We start from the raw sequence: 21,241 nt of genomic DNA on the forward strand, positions 1-21,241 counted from the left end.
CTGCTCCTTCTCACACTATCTGACCATCATCGCGGAGGAGCTGACAAATTTGCCGCTCTCGTGAATCATGTCTCGCCCGGCGTATACAGGCTCTTCTCGGGGTGCGACACTTACGAAGCAGCGATTGACGTACTGCAGGCGCTCTACGTGAAGCCCAAGAACGAGGTATACATACGACATCTTCTCAACACACGCAAGCAAGCAGCCGGGGAGACAATCGATCAGTTCCTGCAAGCTCTGAATCAGCTGGGAAAAGACGGCAGCTTCCGGGCCGTAAGCGCCGAGGAACACCGAAAGGAAGCGACACGGGAGGCATTCATCCAAGGACTCAGATCAGCCCACATACGGCAACGCTTACTAGAGAAAGCGCAACCCACTCTTGACAAGGTAGTCGATCAGGCTCGAGCGATGGATACGGCTCAGCAGCAATCTGAGTCATTTGGGACACCGATGCTGCTCATGAACGCTGCTACGATGGGAACCCAAGGAACCCCACTGGCACAGACTCAGCCAGACATGAGGGATGGAGAAACACCCGAGGAGCCGGATACCCAGACCTCGTCAAACTCCTCAGCAACTGCTCCGGTCGGTAAATGCTTCTTTTGTGGGTACAAAAGGCATCCTCGTCAAAAATGTCCAGCCAGAGATGCCACATGCATGAATTGCGACAAGAAAGGGCATTATGCCAGGGTATGTAAATCTACTCTAAGGAGGAATAAACCCACTTCTGCGGCTCTCTACTCGCAAAATAAATTGACTGCAGCCTCTCCGGGAATCTATCCAAGGCTATCATCAACGTGCGAATTAACGGGCATATGGCTGAGGCACTGATTGATACCGGTAGCTCTGAAAGTTTCGTCAACAGCTCGCTAGTGAAGGGCAGGAAATGGGTAATCCACCCGACTGACAATACGGTATGCATGGCCGCCACCTCACTACAATCCCGCGTACGAGGGTACTGCAATGTTGAATTGGACGTAAAAGGGTACACGCATCGGGATGTAAAGGTGCTGGTGCTTCGTGATTTGTGCGCAGACGTAATTCTGGGTCATAATGTCCTCAAGCAGCACACGAGCATCGAAATACCCTTTGGAGGAAGCAAGCCTCGTCTAATTTTAAATGCGCTGACCACCGCGGAGGTGACGTGCCCCCAGCTGTTCGCTAACTTGTCGCCGGTCTGCAAACCGATAGCGATCAAATCGCGGCGATATACCACTGCTGACATGAATTTCATCACTTCAGAAACCAAGCGATTACTGGAGGAGGGAATTATAGAACCGAGCGATTCGCCATGGCGCGCACAGGTGTTAGTGACCAGCAGTCAGAACCATAAGAGACGGATGGTTGTCGATTATTCCCAAACGGTCAATCGCTTCACCCAACTCGACGCCTACCCCCTGCCGCGCATAGATGAGATGGTCGAACGCGTGGCCAATTATAAGGTATTCAGTACCATCGACTTGCGAAGCGCCTATCATCAAATTCCCATCCGAGAGGAAGACAAACCGTACACTGCATTCCAGGCAGGGCGGCGCCTCTACCAGTTCAGAAGGATACCATTCGGTGTCACGAATGGAGTAGCTTGCTTCCAACGGGTTATGGACGACATCATCTCAGATGAAAACCTCGAAGACACTTTTGTTTACGTGGATAATGTCACAGTGTGCGGTAGGGATCAGAGGGAACATGATAGGAATCTGGACAGATTCTTGAGCATTGCTGGAAAATATAATCTGACTCTCAACTACGAGAAATGCGTATTCTCGGCAAGGTCAATTGACCTTCTCGGCTACACGATAGCCAACGGCACAATTAAGCCTGATCCTGAGCGATTGCGCCCGCTCCGTGAGCTTCCACCACCTCAGGACTTGCAGACAATGCGCCGGGTGATCGGGATGTTCGCTTACTATGCAAGATGGATTTCGCAATACTCCGAGAAAATATATCCCCTAGTGCATTGCAAAAACTTTCCACCAGATGCCGCTGTCGTGAAAGCTTTCCACGATCTCAAGGATGATATCAGTAAGTCCGTGGTTTTATCGATCGACAGCTCGGTGCCCTTCGTGGTGGAAACCGACGCTTCAAATCACGCCATAGCTGCAACACTTAATCAGTCTGGGCGGCCGGTCGCTTTCTTCTCGAGAACTCTCTCTAGAAGCGAGCAGAGACACTCGGCAATAGAGAAGGAGGCGTACGCCATCGTCGAAGCGCTGCGTAAATGGAGACATTATTTACTGGGAAACCACTTCACGCTCGTTACGGACCAACGATCCGTGGCTTTCATGTTTGATGGGAAAAATAACGGGAAAATTAAGAATGAAAAAATTATGAGATGGCGGATAGACCTAGCCTGCTACAGGTACGACATTGTTTACCGGCCCGGGAAGGAAAACCCTGCTGCAGATACCTTCTCCCGGGTCTACAGTTCGGCAACAATCAGTCAGGCTTTGCAAGACCTCCATGTGTCTCTGTGCCACCCAGGGGGTAACCAGGATGGCACATTTCGTACGCAGACAAAATCTTCCCTATTCTGTTGAAGATATTAAACAAATGAATGCTTCATGCCCTGTTTGTGCTGAACTAAAACCCAGATTCTTTGGCGCGGCATCTGGCAGACTGATCAAGGCTACTTCCCCCTTCGAGAGACTAAACATCGACTTCAAAGGGCCCCTGCCCACCGAGACAGACAACAGATACATATTCACCGTTGTTGATGAATATTCAAGGTTCCCTTTCGCGTTTCCGTGCTCGGATATGACCTCGGGCACTGTCGTAAAATGTCTGTCTGACGTCTTCGCTATGTTTGGGAGACCTTCGTACATACATTCAGACAGAGGGCCGTGTTTCATGTCGGCCGGGCTAAAACAATTCCTATTAGAGCACGGCATAGCAACTAGTCGAACGACGGGTTACAACCCACAGGGGAACGGGCAGGTGGAAAGGTATAATGGAGTTATTTGGAAAGCCATAACTCTGGCGCTGAAATCGAGAGGACTGGGCCCCGAGCGATGGGAGGTTGCTCTTCCTGACGCAATGAATTCCATACGCTCTTTGCTCTGCACGTCCACAAATGCCACTCCTCACGAACGTATGTTTACTCACCAACGACGTTATGTTGACAGTCAAACGGTGCCCAACTGGCTGACCCACCCCGGTACAGTGTTCATGAAACGCCCGGTACGACAAAGCAAGTATGAACCGCTGGTGGAGGGGGTCGAACTCATTGACACTAATCCAGAGTATGCTCATGTCAGGCTCCCGGATGGCAGGGAGACCACTGTGTCGGTTCGCCATCTGGCTCCCGCCGGTACTCCTCCCGCCGGTACACCACCTCCTGGCTCTCCTCCTTCTGACATTTCCCCCCAGGAACTCCGCCAGGCGACGGGGCTGCCGTGTTCCCCCGAGGGCGATCGAGGAGTCATCCCGGCACAAGTCGAGGCTCACCAAGAGGATCGGGAGTCTCCCTCAAGTGAAACTGCCGTTTACTCCCGGAGAGGGCGACGAAGAAGGCCCCCTCGTCGACTCAATCTGTAAAGCGGATTATCGGCATTCTCGCTGCTCATGCTCCTATATGCCCATTATATCATATATCGATGCTCATTTCCATGCTCCTACAACTCAAAATAATCACTGCTTGGCATGTATGCTCCTGTAGATCTATTAGTCCGCGTTGCTTGAAATGTATACTCCTATAGAGCTAAAGCAATCATGGTGTGTAAGATGGGCCCCTAGTTGCATTTTAAAGGTGAGGAGAATGTGGTGAATTAACGTGAATCAAGGGACATGACGCGGGATCACATGTTGTGCGTCTCGCGTATAAGGGGATGTCTCTCTGCGGCACGAGTGATTGTCCCCGGGGCATTGCTATTGACATCGGCTGTCCACTTGATGCTCGTTAACTGAAGGTGCTCATTGACTGGTGAGAATGGAGATTATATCGAACTCCGTGCTTACGCGGATTAGTCTGCAATGGTTAACTGCACATGTATACGTTTCTGCTTATGTACTCCTAGCTGAACCTGTATTTCCTGGTGTGTCCACAGAAGCGGCTCCAATCAAATGGAATAAAGCCTAAACTCTGAAGGTTCATCTCTCGCTCTCATTTCATTCACATTGTACAAATAGCTAAGTCTGTCTCCAAGAAACTTGTTTGTCCTGTTCTGATGTCGAAGATTCTTCTCGTCTGAACAGTTGCACCAATTTATATAAAGGATTGATTCGTCATTGTATAGAGTACTGCTATCACATGTGAGAAGGTTCTACCTCTATATACTGTATTTACTTGACAGAGTCGAGTCTAAAGCAATCTGACTCATCAACTCTCCCAATCTGAGCTCCAAACTTTTAATGTGCTTGAATTACGCTGAAATGTTGGCTCTTCCTCCCTCGATAGATATTACTTCCATTTCTGCTCCGAAGAACTGACTGCTTGTACATCTCCTCCATTAACTTGACCAAAAATTTCCTGGCAAGCCACTATGTCACATGATTATTGTGTGGCCATTGACAACTCAACGGTGGGCCATTATGATGTTTGTTTCTTCCCCTTCATCGATAAGTTCTGGAATTTTTTTTACCTTCTCACATCTTTCCAAACAGTTATAACCTGCTCCTTTTCAAAAGGCAGGTTTTCCAGTTCCTCAAAAAGTCTGAGATTTTTTCCCCTTCTCTTCACTTCTCTATTCAATTATATTTTTGATAAATTTAAGGCCTGGCCTTTATGAAGATGACAGTCCGTGACTGGAGCCTTCAATGTAAAAATAAAACAAGTAACATAAAACAAGACCATGTGCAACAGCTTTGTCTGTGAAAGTCTTTGATAATCATGTAATGTGCGGCGGTTGACGACTGTCGCAACAAAGTTTCCAGGCACGTCAGCAATCGTCTGAACACTTTGAACATGCTCAACGTTTACAACGAGTTGTTGGCAACAGTTGTGCATCGTCTTGTAGTGTGTGGTGGGCTACCATGATCGTTCTTAGACAACAGCACACGGATGACACATCCTTGACTGGAGCTAATGTACTGACCAATTAAACTTCAGCTCTCAGTGACTTCTGGCCAGAGCATCACCATGCCAGACTTTTGGTCAGAAGATAAAGAGGCTCAGTTTTTATCCCCCGCCGCGTGGCGGAAGGGGGATATTGTTGTCACCCGGGTCGTCCGTCCGTCGTCCGTCCGTCTGGCTGGCTGGGCGTCAACATTTATAGCTGTGAGTGCGATAACTCATAAACTGTTCGCCATATAGATTTGAAATTTGGGTCACACATGTACCACCTGAAAAGGAAGAACCCTATTGATTTTGGGCGTGGCTGGATCCAAGATGGCCGACTGGGGCAGCCATCTTGAAAAAAATGTTTTTTCGCCATATCGATTTAAAATTTGGGTCACACATGTACCACCTGAAAAGGAAGAACCCTATTGATTTTGGGCGTGGCCAGCTCCAAGATGGCCGACTGTGGCGGCCATCTTGAGAAAAATGTTTTTTGTAATAAATGGAAAAACGCTTATCTGATTTCAATTATTTTTCAATGGCGGGGGGATTCCCCATCTCTGATGGTATATTTTAGATTTGTGGGGGAGTCACGCCTACATGATCACATTACATGACATTGTGCGTGTGTGTGTGTGTGTGCGTGCGTGTGTGTGTGTGCGTGCATGTGTGTGTGTGTGTGTGTACGCGTATGATTACATTACAGGACAGGGGCGATGAAATTGATTTATAAATGTTTAAAAATGTACCATGAAAAGGTGAGGTTTTATTCTGGAATTAAAAAAATTCTGGATGATTGACAATTCCAAATCTGTAATCGACAGTGTCCACAACATCAAAAACAATGGTCAGACTAAATGTCTATCAACTTGTGATTTTTCTCCATTATACACAAATATTCCACATGGCAAGCTCATAACCACATTGGACAGAGCGAGAGATAAAGTATTTGCAGGCGGTAATGAAGTATACGTTACAGTCCATTAAAAACGAGCAAACTGGTCTATAAAGGAAAATCAATATTCATGCCATGACCAAACACAGGTACATCATGGGTGATCAAGCTTGTGGTCAAGTTTCATCAGAATTGTGTGTGTTGTTTCTGAGAAGAAAGCAAATACTTAATTTGGTGGCCAAGGAGGCCAAGCAGTTGGTCCAAGTCTACCAATCCACTTGTCTGTGAAAAAAATCATTCAAGAATGTCGCACATTTAAAGTATATCAGCAGGGAGCCTATTCTTGCTGGTATGCTGCTGAAATTTGGAAAATTTGTTTTCCACTTGGAAGTTGCGGGTTGTGATGTGTAGTCTGGGATCCAAGGGCCAAAAATGTGCAAAATAACACTTTTGATGTGACACCCTTGCTGTAAAATTTTTGGCACTTGAATCATGTTTGTGGGGGTGGAAGACACCAGAAAAGTGACTTTGGCAAGTTAGATCGGATTGCGCAACTTCTCCAGGGACGATTGTTTTACTTCAGCCAGCAAATCCCAATATCGAAAAAACTTGGGGTAGGGGAAATGCAAATCCCTGTATCTCTTGAACCCTGCATCTCACAGTAACAAAGTACCACTCATTCTTTTTGGTAGAATGTCAGCTTTCAAATGTTGTATAACAAAATTTGATTGGATGATCTCTGGGGTCAGAGGAGGTCAAAAGGTCACAGAAAGTAGGTCATGCTGAAAATCTAGGCCTAACATTAAACAAATTGTAATTTTGCTGCTATGAGAATGTTATGTATTTTGCTGCTATGAGAATGTTATGCTGCTATGAGAATATTTATGCTGCTATGTGAAAACCCTTGGCATAATTGTGTCCTATACATGCATCTGATGTTTTTTGAAAAAGGAAGGTTAGGATTACATAGCATTTTGCCACTCTATTTAGTGCTATTTCTTAAGCTATTTGTGGAAAAAACGGCAACCGAAAACCCAAAATCTTGGTTTTGGATACCATAAGATTTTTTCACAGTAATTGATAATGTGGCCTAAAACTTTGTACAGCACAATATCCAAACATACGAATGCATTGGTGAAACAATGTTACAGTCATTGTCTATTCCATACAGCATGAGCCCCAACTTCGGGGGGGGGGGCATGTAAGTGTCTAGCAATTACTGTGTTGTAACTATGATACAGTTGTGGCAGAAGTGTGATTGCTTTTCGCATCCATGTATTCCCTGCAAATTTGTGAAATAGTCATGGACTCCTGACTGTAGGGAATAGACACTAACTCTTATACTAACCATTGAATGGATTTTGTAAAGTCTGGGCTATAGTATCTGGAAATTCTGTACGTCATACATTTACTTGCAAAGTCTGATTCACTCTCAGCCACCGAAAAGTACTATGTTATGTAGTACGACACATGGTAAACTGAGGATGAAAAGTTTATTCATCACCATCACTGTCTTCACCCATTAACCTCCACACATATCTTGGTCCCCATTGCAGGTGCATGCTATGATGCATGGCACACCCGCTTTTTCACATGAGCAGTTCCTCAGACAGCTCGGTGTTTTCTTGCATTTGCAGAAAGACAATTTCGCAATGGCAGGTTTTGATGACTTTTTCTTCATGATTGGAAGCAACCTGTCATCTTCCACATACCAACCATATTTATCAGGTGGAAGAAGGACTGGGTTGGCAAGTGTGGCCTGTTTGTACAGGCTGATCTGGAAAAGAGACCTTAGAACGTGACGGCGAAACGCGTCTTCAGTTGGAGGCAGAGATCGCAGATCCCTTTTGCTTGAAGCAAATAAATGAGCATGGAGTTTATCTAAGGACGTATAGTCTGCTCTGCCATAAACATCACAAAAAAAAATCTGCGAGCTTCACTGGTCAACTCATCATTCTGGCCTGAATCAGTGGGGACAAAACTCGAAAATGCTGGCGTTTTGCCGACATGTTGTAGTGCAACTGTTGCTGTCCTCTTTTTGCGCCGTCTGAATGGATAGCTGACTGAATTGCAGCCTGACAAGACATAACAAGTAAGCAAGGTGTCAGTTAACTGCAAAGGGTCCTTATCCACAGCTTCACCCAGTGACCACCAAGTCATGAACAGGGGGAAGAGGTCATTTTTTCCACCCATAGCTGTTTGATATTCATTAGCCTGGGAAAATGGTACAATGATAGCAGTATAATGTCCGTGTCAGTCGCCTGAATGATCACAACACTTTCATCTGGACAGTTTGCTATATGTGCAAAAAGTCTAGTGTCTGCCTCCTCATGGGAAGGACAGTGCAGCTCACGAATGGCAGTTGCTCCATTCTTTGTGACACGTATCACATCTGGTGAAATTCCTTGTATCAGACTGAAGCCATCAGGCGAAGAGGCAATTTACCAACATGATGAGAGATATGACAGTATATTTGCCTTGTTGCATGGGTTTGACAGGAATTCTTTCCATGCAGAAATGGCCAGAGTGTCTGCCGGAACATACTCGGGTGAGCTCACATCCATTTCCCACCTGTGGCATTCATCCCCCTTTAGACTCTGCAGGCCAAAGTCATACCTATCACCAATGAAGTGTACCTCCTGACAGTTTACAGGTTTCATACTCGTGATTTTACTCTTGTACCTCTCTTGAAGTTGCCCGAATGTACTCGCACCTAGAGTCTGAAAACGTTGGATGAATGCCATCGCATCAATAAGATAAACTAACTGTGATGCACAACCGATGGGCAATTCCTTCAAAGGCACCCATGAATCAGAAACCTTATCCTGTAGTGTCACTATAAAGTCTGATTTGGTTCCTTTCCACATGGTATATTCATCCCTGTCCGGTTCAAACAGAGATGGCGGGTATTCCAGCCATTCATAACTGAACACATCAATCCTTGCTTCATCACTTAGATCCTGTGTGAAACAAAGGGCCATTGTACCTCCACTTTCCTCAGATAGTACTTGTTTGACCATGTCTTGCTTCTTTTTTCCGTTTTTTCTGCTCTGTTGCAAATGTTGTTATCTTGGGCACACTGATTTTGTCAGGATTGGTAGAACTGGCAAGTTTTATTGACTCTACCCCACGTTGCTTTGCTTCTAACAGTTCCGGTGAGGTAAGTGTTTCTCCTGTAGAAATATCGATCAGTTTGTCAGTCCCAACAGCATCTGAAAATGGGTTTCTCATTTTTTTCTGTTACCATCAACTTGATTTTCATCACTTTGTCTGTGTCATCTTTGGTCATTTTGTCATGATGGTCTGACTGTGGACAGTCCATGTGGACCATATCTTTGACATACTCTGATACAGAAGTCAAAATTGGCAATGTTTTGATATACTTCTCACGGGTAGCCTCATCCTGAGTTATTCCTTTGAACAGACTTGTCTTGCCCTCTTTATTGTATGTTTGTTCTAATGCTAAATCAGTCCAAACTCCATTGAAACCTCCCTCTGTTACATGGACACTAAAGTTCCCTGCCTCAAATGCCTGGTGCACTTCTGGTGCTGACTGAGGGAGGTTGTTCATCTCATTCAAATAAATTGGCAGGCAAGACATGTATTTACTGTGACCTTAGGATACAGTGTATGGCAACATGTTTTGGGCCTCTTGTAAATGCTGCTTCCACAAGCCAACCCTCTCGGCATGGATGTATCGCTTGATTATGAGAACCATTTCGATGTACATGTTCCAAAATCTAGCTGTCATGCCCAGTGTGCGCTCAAAACCCTCCAAAGATTTTCTAGTGTTGCCAGATGTCTCAAGACCTCATCCACAAATTCCGAAGCTTTCTGCTTGTCTTTCATATCAAACACATTTCTCAGATTTTCCAGCGATGACGACACTACAGAAAGGGCTTCAACATCATTTTATTTTGCCAGCCATCTCTCGAAGGACTCCCACTTGAGCATGAACATTGCTTCACAGACCCATGAATGGTACCGTACCATCTTGTAATAGTCCTTTCCGCCTATTACTTTGTTAGCTGTGCCTCTCCCGCAGGTGTCACTTGAAACTAGTAGGTCTTCGATGCCACTCTCCTTCATGAAAAAGCCGATGGAACCCAGGAAGTTTTGTGCAATGTGGAAACCTCCCAAGCGTACTATGACATCCTTGTATTTCTCTGGTTCTTTTACTACCAAGCCCTTTATTATATCAAAGATTGCTTGGTCACAAGTGATGACCGTTTTTGGCTGCCCAAGCTTAAGGCTCACTGACATGAAGTCATCCAATGAGGTTTTGACAACATCAGGACTTGTGGGAGTTTTGGGATACAGTGGGCCATAACCAATTGTTGTTTTTGGCGCTTCTTGCCCAGCACTAAGTTCGAAGAAACTGTTCCAAGTTGGAGAAGAAATAGACACGCTATCTTCTACAATGGTCATCATTTGGGTTGGAAACATCCGTAAAAGAAACCAAACGATGTTTTCATCAGCCAGAGTGCCACTTTCTTTGTCATCACCCTGACAGATTTCAATACCATGCAATGATCTGGCTTGTTTTCTGTCCTTCAATGCAAGATTACTGTCCACAGGTACAAACTTTTCTGGCGCATTGATAGTTAATTGCCTTGTTTTTTTTGACAAGAACCATTGCAGCCTGCTCAACGTCAGGTCTTTCTCGGTACTGGTAAATGATATTGGTAGTGGCATCAAGGCTGCCACCATCCTGTGTGTCAAAATGGAAATTTAAGTTGTCTAGTGCAGACTGTGTAAAATGCCCAGGAATAACGTTAGTTGGGATGAATATTCCTTCCCTCTCTTCTCTCTCAGAAATATCATTTGCCACTGTTGTGAGGTATCGTTGGGTGGTGGCATAACTAATGCCATTTCCAAATCTGTTCATCATTGTTATTAGGTTTTTGCTCCGTGCTTGTTTAAGAATATGAAGACCAACCCCAATGTGTTTTGGGAGTGGCTGGTTGCTTAGGTATCCCATAACATGCTGCGCTAAGTTCAGAACTTTCTCATTTTCGTCTTCAGGAATCTGAACCTTTCCCCCTTCATCTGTAGTTTCATTTAATTACAGTTTGTTATCAGCCATGCCAAATGATTATACAAATCTACAGGAACTTCATTAGATGCCTCTTTGTAAGAAATCTCAATTGCAATTCCCTGAACTTGAGGCACCCTTTTTGCAGCCTGTTTTATTTCCATAGCTGCAAGTGTTTTGCCAGAGGATATGAACTACCTGATACATTTGTAATAAAATTGTCACCATCATACTCATCATCTGGCAAAAGTTGGCATTCGTCAACTTCAGCCTTGAGCCCCACAACCTCATCACAAAGTTCCTTGGTGGTCAAAGAAGAGGAACAAATTAGAGTTCCATTGTTCAAAGTAATGAGCTGAATGTCGGCGCCAAAATTATCCAAAAATCGTTTTGTCAACCTATCAGTTCTATAAGGCCGCTGTGCAGTATTACCATGCTGCTTCGACATTTCATCATACCATTTTGAAAGGTGACGAATGTAATAGATATTCGGCGTCGGCGAAATAGGTGTCGGCGAAAGGTGGCGAATAAAAGGTGGCGATGGTGTCAATCATAAGTCCTGATGTAACCTCAGACAGAAGTGTTTGAAACACCTGGTCATGCAAACTTGGGTCTCGACTTTTATTTTCAGTTTTGCTATGTTCACTCATAAGCTTGTTCATACACCTTACATGATAGCGGAAATCATTTGCAATTAAATTTAGGCACTGGTCACCAAAACCATCAATTTTGAATAGAATATCCTTGTTATCAAGTTCCTTTGCCTTTTTATGAATTGATTTCTGTCTCTATTGTACTAACTAGTATGAATGTTCTGTCCCCTTTTGAATCATGTTCCTTTTCACACAGAAAACACAATTTTTAAAGTCTTTTTGAAATCCATGGAACTTGTTCTGTCTCCTTTACTGGCTCCCTCTGAAGTTTCCCCACAACCTTGCTCATCCTTTGCCCATTTAGCAGAAATTACATCATCAAGGGACAATTTGTGTGTATACCCACTGCGACACTTTACATGGCACAGAGGATTTTTTGACAGGAAATCATCTGCGTCCTGAAGGTCACCCCACAGTCTTTGATGCACCTCGTCTTTCCTGATTTCGACAGCATTCTTACATGCTTGCAGACCTCCTTCAAATTCCCTGCTTTCCTTCTTGAAAGTCCCTGTAATGTCCATCTTGTTTACCCAGTATTCCCCACCCCATCCTTCTCCCTTCCACAGATCTCCTAATATCTCTGTTCCCCACTGTTTTGTCCTTCCCACTCCCTCCCCTTCTGTCTCATGCCCCCCCCCTTGATGTGCGTTGTGTGTTCGCTCTCATACGAGCCTCGACAAGGTATACAAAAAAAAAACTCTTTTGGTTAGCTTGTACAGAGACCCCTTGTCATCACATACTGTTTGGCAGACCAAACATTTTGAAAAGTCATTTTCGATCATAAAAGTCCTTTTTCCTTTACCTTTCACTGTTATTACATGCTCCATTCTTTAATATGAGGGCCGTACCTGTGTGAAAAAAGGCGAAAACATCATTAGGTTAGGTTATGGTAGATTCCGCAATCCGATACAACTTGCCAAAGTCACTTTTCTGGTGTCCCACACCCCCACAAACATGATTCAAGTGCCAAAAATTTTACAGCAGGGGTGTCACCTCAAAGTTGGATTTATGGGCCTTGGATCCCAGACGAGTGTAAAAGAAGTGGAAAAAGTCTGATTTAATGCAATTTAATTCCAGGCTATAAGGCAACAAAAGCTGAAATTTTTTAAAGGGGGTGCAGACTTTCATATATATATATATATATATATATATATATATATATATATATATATATATATATATATATATATATATATATATATATATATATATATATATATATATATGGGCTGCCACTCGAGTCCAGTATTAAGAGGCCGCAAGATGAGACCTCAGTGACTTTTACCAGGGTGTAATTGTTGGTGCGCATTTGAGAGGCGCTTTAGTGACAAAGGCTGCGGGAATTGCTCACCTGTCATGAGGAACAGTCTCGAAAATGATGTCAGCCTGGTAAAAAGAAGGAAATACATCATCAATGAAGGACAACAATGGGTGGAAGCGTATCTTCCACAAGCGTGATTCAGAGGCATTAGTCTGGATTGCAAGGCAAAACAGAACCTCATTGGTGGACAAACTGTGTGTGGAGTTCAACATGGATCCTCAGCATCCTGTATCGTCGAACATGATGAGAAAAGAACTTCACAGGGTGGAATACCAAATATGAGTTGCCATGCACAAACAGCTCATAACACCTGGCAATGCCCGTTTGCATCTCGAATGGTGAAAGGAGCCAAGGCAATAGACTGCTGAGCAGTGGAGGAATGTGATATGGTCTGACGAATCATCCTTCACCATGTTCTTGATTAATTCATGTGTGCACTGGTGGTGACAGCCCAGGGAGCTCTACAGCCCTGAGTACTTGGTTCCAACAGTAAAAGGTTTTAGCAGCTCATTAATGGTGTTGGGAATGCTTTCCTGGCATGGCCCGGGTCTACTCACTCCATTACAAGACAGGATTGATGAAGCACGCGACATTCCTGAGCGATAGTCTGCATCATATGATGCAGAATTTATTTCCTGCTGGGAGGGGTGTCTTTCAGGATCACACTGCTATATTCCACAGGGCATGTGTTGTCACCGGGTTGTTTGAGGAGCACAAAGACAAAATTACCCATCTTCCATGGCCCTCCTAATTTTCTGGACCTTATTCCCAAAGAGCATTTGTGGGACTGTCTGGAGAGGAGCCTAAGACAGTGGTTTCCACATCCATCAAAACCACCTGAGCTGGAGGACCTCCTTGTGGAAGAATGGTATCACATTCCTGAAGAACAGTTCAACCCTTGTTGACTCCATGCGACATCATATCCATGCCGTCCTGGATGCACGTGGTGGCCCAACTCCCTACGAAGTGACATTCTGTTGGTGTTTCCTTTTTTTGTCCATTGCCTGCACATCCATCCATCCATCCATACAAACACAGGATGTTCCAAAGAAAAAATAGTTTTAAAAGCTTATAACTTTTTTGTAGTGCAATAATGATGAGACTGACATCATTAGAAAAGGAAGCTCAAGTTGATATTAGCAGTAGACGATGAACAAATCCAATGAACAAAATTGTGGTCTGCCCAAGGGTAGGGTGTGTTGCTTCACAGTCTCCCAGCATGCCCAACAATATTGTGGACTTGCTGTGGTCTGCCCAAGGACAGGTTCAGTGTTACCTCACAGTCTCATGGCATGTATTACAGTGTGGTTTACAATTGGCATACAAGTGAGCCACAGCAAGACTGAGTTTTCGCCAGGGTGCTGGTGATAACTCGCTTATTCTTAGTTAAAATAACCCAATGAATCTATAATGTTTACCAGCTCATGTGAGGAGATGGGTCCTCAACTTAACATGCTCAACAAGGGATAGGCCACGTTAATGTGGGATCTCAGAATCACGAACATGTGCTCAAATAGAAAAACCAACCTGTCAAACTCGATTAGATGTTTTGCTTGGTCTTGAGCAATGCTGTGGCAGAGGTAAAATTAAACGATAAAAATGAATTGGAGAAAATGATGATGACAGTCTGTTCTGAGTGAATGCAAATACACGATGTCATTATATTAACTAAATCTGATAAAATGTGATTCATGTGTCATTTTCACAACAGATTCTCACCTGTAAAAACATATACAGAGTGAATCATTTTTTTGGTGAAATAAATGTACTCAAGATGTACACGATAATTTAACGAAACGCAAAGTTTGAAGGTGAGAGGGATTTATAATTTGTTCAGGGTGTGGGCGATAACTCGCTGACTCTTCACGACAGATAGCCTGGGATCTTCGACCTCCACCAATGAATGCTAGCTGACTGGACATTCGTTATAAAGTCCATCCGAGGGAAGAGCACTCATTGATCAATCGCCCTGCTTGTGAAACACCAGTTTTACAATACAGTGTAAAGCTGGACCGAGATTCAAATTGAAGGTAGATTCAAATGAGATTTAAATCCAACGTAGACATCTCAGAGGTGAGTACGCATAGCTCGAGGCTATCATGCCAGGCCAATTTGTTCAATAAATTCTTAATACAACGATCAGTTTATTATTTTAGAAGAATTTCGCTCGGAAAATATTTGCTATTTTTGTAGTGAGCTGGATAATGGCCACACAGACAATTCGCATGGTTGAGGATCAATTTCCTCAAGACCTATGTCACTACACTTGATAGAAAAAAAAAGTAATTTTGTAGGAAAACCATTTAAATGTTTGGAAAGACTCAATTTGGAAACACTGTTTGGAAACGCTTGGAAAGAATCATTCAGGCCATTTTCGTGGCTCTTTTGCAATCAATGATTCATGAAAGGCAATAGACAGGCAGTTCTTGCTGTGAATACGCAAGTAAAATGTTTTTTACTCCTGTTTGAAATAAAAGTTTACATTGTAGGAGTTCACACTCTTGGAAAGTCTACAAATTAGTATGCATTATCTGAAGCCTCCTGAAGAACGTTTGTTTATAGTCTGTACGATAGCGGAGTGCCCAAATACATTAATCCAGAGGTGATAGATGCTCCTCCACGGACATGTCATGCTGTCCTCTATTTCAGACACATGACTGACATTTTAACTCCTCATCTCGGTGATTCTGTATACGAACATGATAAAATGGTAAAATTAAGAATTGCTCTAAAGGGCTAGTTAATGCTGAAATGTTTTCGCTGAATATCTAACCCATCGAGGACAATTTAATATATTTACCAAAATAACCTTGGATATGCATTTTGGGAGTGAATTGATAGAAATTGGCATTTTTTTTCAAATATTGAACGTTTTTGCAATTCAGATTGAAATGTCCATTAATGCATAGTAAATAGGATCCAACGAATTTCTAAATATTACTGGACAACGAATTGGGATATCATCAATGCTCCTACAAAATTTAGAAAAATTCTCATAGCTTATGTGGACATGAGATTTGATATTCGGCAAGCTTTTTAGGGTAACGTGCCGATGACACACTGAGGTCGAAAAGTTTAGACCATACTTTAATTGTTCAAGCTACAATTATGAAATTAAATTTTTTTCTCACTTAGACTTGAGAGTGACAAAAAAATCCCAACCAGAAATTATTTCTCTAATTTATCTCCAAATAATAAGCTCTTAAATGTTGTCCAGTACAACACATGGCATGTCGTATAGGACATGTCCCGTACCACATGCTATAATGTTTGTAATTTTTTTTACAGGATTTTTAAAACTGTATACACCAAAAGATGTTTGATTAAAAGTAAGACAGTTAGGCCGTATTAATCACATGTATATCAGCCTGAATATTAGGAATATTAGGGATATTTGCCGGTGCAGACCCTCACTTGTTACTTTAGGAAATTTGAAAGTTTTAGACTTAATGGAGATCAATAATCTGGCTCAAGTTCTTTGTACATGGATGCAGGTGAATAATAAAAAAGGCAAAACGTACACCAGTCTTTATTCCTTTTCCCAACAAGTCACACTTTACTCAAGAATGTTGAAACTAGTCTGCAACCAAAGACTAGCTTCTGAATTCAGTGGAAAATTCCATTGGAAAAATTACAATGGAAAATTCCATTGAGTCAAAGAGCATGTGATTGGCTACCAGTATCTAGCCAGATAAGATCATCATCCACATGTACATGTTTCCATCAACCTCAGGTCATTATAATGTAAATGATAATTGATGCATGTATTTATCTGACAAATTGCAGATGATGGAAGATGATTTATATTTCTTGTATTAGCTTAGGCCTTTACCCTTCTTAATGCGCAGATCAAGTAAAATACTACATCGATCTACATTGATGCTTCATGGACAGTACCTCTAAGTGGACTTGTTCCATTTTAACTTCTCTTAAGTTAATAGATTAAGGTCAGGATACCTGGCCAGGATACCTGGCCAGACTACTGAATCTGATGAAACTTCTCACATTGGGCACAAGTACTTGTGTATAAATTTCTTTATTTCTCAACTTTGATTTGCCAAATTTTCCAAATGATATTTCATTCTTTCTTTCCAGCGAGACAAAATTGTTAAGTTTTTTCAATGATGAGGGTTATTATGACAATATTGGGGGCAAATACACATAGCCTTTTACCCCCATGTATGCTGAGTAGTGTAAACAGTTGACTGCCTAGTATTAACTTCCATTTCATTATTACGAAAAAAGTTATTCATGTAGACGTACGTGTAAGTACAGTATGTATGTATGTACATGTGTACTTACATTCAACACACACTTTGTCCCGTACGACGCGGTTTCATTTTTTTTATGTATAAATTATATTTTGATTATTTTACTTACATCGGTAATTTTACATCGGTGATTTCTTAGCCGTCACGTTCAAAGTTGTTTTGGATGGGTTATGTCGTATTTCAGACAAGCTGACTGTTTTGACCATGGTTAAAGTGCAAAATTTGACATTTTTCAGAGAGGTCCCGTATGACACATTTTTGATGTCCCATACGACATTTCTCTTGGAAATGTTTATCTTGTTTACTTGTTCATTAAAAATGTTGTTTTTTTACAGTACAGTTATATCTAACTCTCCTTTGGTATCTTGGTTAGAGTTTGGAATGAGTTTCAATAAAAGTTTCATGTGCAACACGGAGTTTTGGGGCTAAGCATATTTTTTTCAAAAACATGTTTTTTCTGCATCCCATACGATACACCACTATTTTTTTTAACCTATTTCATGAAAGAAATAATTGATCACTCAAGCTGACCATATATATATATATATATATATATATATATATATATATATATATATATATATATATATATATATATATATATATATATATATATACGACCAGGGTTGCGTCAGGAAGGGCATCCGGCATAAAACATGTGCAAATCACTATGCGGATCATACGGATGATCCGCTGTGGCGACCCCGAAAGGGAGCAGCCGAAAGAAGAAGAAGATATATATATATATATATATATATATATATATATATATATATATATATATATATATATATATATTGCCTTGTGGTAGTACCACGTTATCACCACAAAACAGATCTTCATTCCTTATTCGTGTGGTCAACAGGCTGGAAAGTGTTGTCTAAATGTCCTGTATGATACATGCGGAATCGCCCATCTAACCGTTAGCTTTTCAACTTCTCATGTGGGTTTCCAAGATATGTCTGGTTACTGTGGGCAAATATTAATTCCATCTTAGAGGCATCTCTGATTCAACTCTGGGATCCTCAAAGCGTAATCGAAGCAGTTACTTACTGGGGCAGACAAAAAGTTCTCACAAGGAGATACCCACAGTTGTCCAATAAACAGAAACGTCAATATTTTTTCAATACATATGTACATTATGGAAATGAAATAATGGAGGCATACCATCTTGACAGAACTTGGGGGGTTCACAAGTCGAGGAACGTTTCAAGGCTACAACCAATCCTGGGCAGATTGCCACTTCGACACAGACATTACAATAATGAAATGTTTATGCCTCCGCAGCTGAAGGACGAGAGCATTACGTTTTCGGGTTGTCCATCCATCCATTATCGTTGCTTTGTCACGGTAACTTGTGAACCACTGAAGGGAATTCAACCAAACTTGGAAAATCTGTACAAATAAAAGGTAGTGTGTGTGTGTGTGTGTGTGTGTGTGTGTGTGTGTGTGTGTGTGTGTGTGTGTGTGTGTGTGTGTGTGTGTGTGTGTGTGTGTGTGTGTGTGTGTGTGTGTCTTCCATAACTCCAAAACCTTAAAACCTAGTAGCCTGAAACTTTGCGTGCATACAAAAGAGACTTGAAGGAAGTGCATGACTGAAAATTGGGTGTTTGGATTAATTAAAACACCCCTTTTGAAGATAATTGATGGCCATATTTAATTATATCCTTCATGAGGCGATCCTCAGCCACCTCGCTCTCTGGTGTCTAAAAGTGTTTCTGGGTAACCTCACTGGGGTCTGAATATTTTTAATGGGGTCTGAAAATTAACTCGCTTCATTGAGGAATATGATTTAATGCTTTCACAGCGAGAGCACGGTTTCAGCCTGTCCCGCAGAGGGAATGCCTATCCATAGCATCTGCCAGATCTGTGCCGATATTTTCAGAGGTTTAACGAGAGGCTTCACATGGAATCAAAGGAAATCTGGTAAAAAATAATGGACGCAAAAAAACAAGGTTTGATGTTTAAGCAGACCCTGAACTGATGTACCACGTCACACATGCACAGATGAGCAGGGAAAATGGTGGATTTATTATTATTTCATTAACTGCTGAATGCGCGGTGAAGACCGGCGATAAAGTGAAAGGGATGCAGTGACAGCCTGGCCAACTGTTCCTCATCAAACGTTCAATTGGAGTGCTTGCATGAGTGCTTATAACACTTTCAAGCACCCATTGTCGATGGTTAGACCTGTGCTCCATCACTGAGCGAATCATTCACTCACTGCGGATGCTTTTGCATGCGACGTCATTCAGATCGAGTGGTTTGTTTCATCACCCTGCACAAGTGGTTCGTGCTCCATCACCCTGAGCAAGTGGTTTGTGCTCCATCACCCTGAGCGGGTGGTTCGAGCTCTGTGACCCTGAGCGAGTGGGTCATGCACCGTCAACCTGAGCGAATGGTTAATGCTCCCTCACCCTGAGCGAGTGGTTCGTGCTTTGTCACCCTGAGCGAGTGGATCATGCTCCATCATCCTGAGCAAGTGGTTCATGTTCCATCACCCTGAGCAAGTGGTTTGTGCTCCGTCACCCTGAGCGGGTGGTTCGAGCTCTGTGACCCTGAGCGAGTTGTTCATGCGCCGTCAACCTGAGCGAATGGTTAATGCTCCCTCGCCCTGAGCGAGTGGTTCGTGCTCCGTTACCCTGAGCAAGAGGTTCATGCTCCTTCACCCTGAGTGAGTGGTTTGTGCTCCATCACCCTGAGGAAGTGGTTCTTGCTCCATCACCCTGAGCGAGTGGTTCTTGCTCCATCACTCTCAGTGAGTGGTTCATGCTCCATCACCCTGAGTGAATAGTTCATGCTCTGTCACCCTGAATGAGTGGTTCATGCTCCGTCAAACTGAGTGTGTGGTTCGTGCTCCCTCACCCTGAACGAGTGGTTTGTGCTCCATCACCCTGAGTGAGTGGTTCATGCTGTGTCACCATGAGCGAGTGCTTTGTGCTTCGTCACCGTCAGCGAGTGGTTCATGCTCTGTCACCCTGAGTGAGTAGTTTGTGCTCCCTCACCCTGAATGAGAGGTTCATGCTCTGTCACGCAGAGTCAGTGGTTTGTGCTCCGTCATCCTGAACAAGTGGTTTGTCCTCCATTACCCTGAATGAGTGGTTCATGCTCTGCCACCATGAGCGAGTGATTCGTGCTCCATCACTCTGAGTGAGTGGTTCATGCTCCCTCACACAAACCAAGTGGTTTGTTCTCCTTTACCATGAACAAGTGGTTTGTGCTCCGTCACCCTGAGCGAGTGGTTCGTGCTCCATCACCCTGAGCGAGTTATTCATGCTCTGTCACCATGATTGAGTGGTTCATGCTCCATCACCCTGGGCAAGTGGTTTGTGCTCCATCACCCTGAGTGAGTGTTTCTTGCTCCATCACCCTGAATGAGTGGTTCGGGCTCCATCACCCTGAGCAAGTGGTTCGTGCTCTGTCACCGTGAGCAAGTGGTTCATGCTCAGTCACCATGAGCGAGTGGTTCATGCTCTGTCACCATGAGCGAGTGGTTCTTGCTCCATCACCCTGAGCGAGTGGTTCTTGTTCCGTCACACTGAGCGAGTGGTTCTTGTTCCGTCACACTGAGTGAGTGGTTCGTGCTTCGTCACCCTGAGCGAGTGGTTCTTGTTCCGTCACACTGAGCGAGTCGTTCATGCTCCCTCATTCTGAGTGATTTGTGAAATAGCACCCGATTTCTGAGACTTTTGCTATATTAACGTATTTTCTAAATTACCGAGTGAATTTTTTCTACCCATCACATGCAGCTGTTTATAAAGAATAATGTTTTGAACATATCACTGAAACGTCTTTATAAATGCAACATTTTTTTCGGTGAAAGTTACTCAAGGTTTCTGGGTTGTAGACAGTCAGTACTGTTGTTGGTAATCACAATGACTCCAACCTGCTGATTTCAAAAAAATTGCTGATAACGGCCAAGCACGTGTGTGTGTGTGTGTGTGTGTGTGTGTGTGTGTGTGTGTGTGTGTGTGTGTGTGTGTGTGTGTGTGTGTGTGTGTGTGTGTGTGTGTGTGTGTGTGTGTGTGTGTTGTATGTAAAGCATAACATATTCTCTCTGCTAACTGCGCTAC

General features: G+C 43.2%; 1 protein-coding gene and 1 pseudogene across 3 annotated transcripts in view; one reads left to right on the plus strand and one right to left on the minus strand.

Annotated features, from left to right (window-relative positions):
• The window catches only part of LOC147021623 (uncharacterized), a 210,325-nt gene that overhangs the window by 145,279 nt on the left and 43,805 nt on the right, over positions 1–21,241 (plus strand). The window lies entirely within an intron of this gene.
• On the minus strand, positions 7,411–8,908 carry LOC147021624 (uncharacterized; annotated as a pseudogene).

The sequence above is a fragment of the Eptatretus burgeri genome, chromosome 8 (genome assembly GCF_056783735.1).
Source record: "Eptatretus burgeri isolate ZD-2024b chromosome 8, Ebu_testis_v1, whole genome shotgun sequence".
Lineage (NCBI taxonomy): Eukaryota > Metazoa > Chordata > Myxini > Myxiniformes > Myxinidae > Eptatretus > Eptatretus burgeri.